The sequence below is a fragment of the Vigna radiata genome, chromosome 2 (assembly GCF_000741045.1).
Source record: "Vigna radiata var. radiata cultivar VC1973A chromosome 2, Vradiata_ver6, whole genome shotgun sequence".
In the NCBI taxonomy this organism is placed as follows: domain Eukaryota; kingdom Viridiplantae; phylum Streptophyta; class Magnoliopsida; order Fabales; family Fabaceae; genus Vigna; species Vigna radiata.
In genome coordinates this window covers 16,587,718-16,590,265 of record NC_028352.1, presented here as the reverse complement: position 1 = coordinate 16,590,265, position 2,548 = coordinate 16,587,718, and positions in this window count along the sequence as shown.

The window sequence follows — 2,548 nt, the reverse complement described above, 5'->3', positions numbered from 1 at the left end:
ATATATATATATATATATATATATATATATATATATATATATATATATATATATATATATATATAAATGACATAAATATTTTTTCAATAAGTTTGACTTCTTAAAAATAATAATTAAATAAATATTAAAAATTGTAGTTTTTTTTTTCGTATTTAGTCTCAGAATTTTTAGTTAAATTTTTTAAATTTTAAATTTTAAGAAATATAAGTATCAAAATTAAAATTAAAACAACTTTTATTATTATTTTTTACATATTCCATATATTTTGAAAAATATATATCAGTAATGTATCATAATATTGTCTATTCAAATCTAAGATAATTTATACTTTAACAATATGTCCTTTTTTTATGAAAAGAAATAACATATCAGTAATGTTTTAACACTCTTTCTTTTCTTTTATATTAAGTTTAGAAAAAGAAAATAAAAGAAATATGAAAAGTATGAAAAGATGGAAAATGGAAATAGTAGTTAATTGCAGTGAATTTATTAATGATTAGAAAAGAGGAGATGAAATGTTGATGCTATAGAAGACAATAATTTTAGGGGTCATGGGGGCTTAACCCGGCCCTACTGCAGTGCCAACCCATTTAATGGGGCTAGCGGGACCAGAGGCTTTGAAAAGGCCCCCTACAGTGTGGGCTGAAAAAATAAGGGCTAGCTCTATGAAAGGCCAGGGTTGGCCTTGGGGCTCTTGGGAAAATTGACAACTCTACTTTTAGTCATGTCACATAGATATGTAGGATGTGGTTGAAAATGGAAACTTTATACCCCTTGACTGGTGATGAACTGTCGATAACTAGATGGACACATGAGCAAAAATACAAGTACTTCCTAAACTCAAAAGTGAAATTCACTAATGTGCACTCTTTCAGAAGAAGAATATAAGAAGGTACATGCCTTCAAAGGAGCCAAGGAAATGTGAGACACTCTGATTGTCACATACGAAGGTTCCAACGAAGTAAAATGAAATAAGTTGAGCCTTTTGACAAGACAATACAAGGTGTTCTCAATGGATGTCACATATCCCTTCATCATGACCACTCTAAATAACATGCATGTAATCAATTATGCTATCGGAATCCACTTGAATTGTTCTTGATGAAAACAACTTCGTCTCAACTATGTCTAAAGAGTTATCCTTATGAGTTCCATGCATGCCTCTTCCTTTCAATACAATTGACCATTTATGATTAGGGATCAACAGCATTGAATGATCATTCATCAATTCTTCCACACGTTCATTTGTTTGTGATGTTGTAAGGTTGTCTAATACTTCTCCATGTCAAGTCCAAATTGTATAACTCTTTACTATATCGAAGATGAACATGTAATTATATATTTCCCTCAAATCCTGATGTTTCTAATTCAAGCTACGAACACAAGGACAATAATATATCCTATTCATAAAGATAATGTATTCTTGAGCATATTACAAAAACTTAGAGGATCCCTTTTCATACTTTTCCCTAACATGATGTACATTCATCCAACATCTATCCATTCTAGATTTATTACAAATGAAAACTAAAATACAATCAATAAAAAAAATAATTGTAACTAATAAAACATCTAATAAATTAGATAAAAACAATTAATAAATATAAAATTATAATGAAACTTAAGAATGCAACTAATAAACATAAAGTCTAAGAATATCTAATAAATTTAAAATATCTAATAGTATGTCTAATAAATATATAATAATATATCTAATAAATATCTAATAAATTTAAAATTATCTAAAGTCTAAAAAATTTAAAATATAAAATTATTTAATATTATCTATTTTCTAAAAAAACCCAGTAAATCTAATAAATATAAAATTATCTAAAGTCCAAAAAATATAAAATAACATAAAAATCTAAAATAATATAAACAAAAATATTAAATAACTATTAACACTAAAGTTAATTAAACCCTAAAATATCTAATAAATCTTAAACTCGTAAAAAAAAACTCATATACATGGTTAGTCATGCATCAAGCACATTCCAACAATCCAAAGGGATCAAATTATAAAGTCATAATCATTATGTTCATACATCATCACACAATGCCCAAGTTCAAGGGAGAAGATAAAGAATACAAATGTCAATGTCAACAATAATAAGGAGAAATGATGTTATTTAGTGTACCAAACACAACAAAAGAAGAAAATGGAAGCTTTGAGTAACAATGGAGGCCTTACCGAGGTCGTAACTCATGTCATCATCATTCGCAGGTGCTTTTGTTTGCACAATGCGAAGGAGAAAGTGGAAAAGAAGTTGGCACCAATACTTTTTTTAATCGGAGAATGATATTTTATTAACTTTTTAACAGTAGGATATATCTCACAATTTTATTAGTCTGTTTAAATTTATTTTAAAAAAATATTTAAATCGGACCAATCACAAACTGTCGCGTTATCAAAAAATTATACAAAAGAATTGATAAAAAAACTTTTTTCTTTTTAACCACTCTTTATGTCTGACCCATTTCCAATTGAACATAAATTTTAATTTTTACTTATGATCCGTTTAGGTTAAGCATAAATTTATGTCTGACA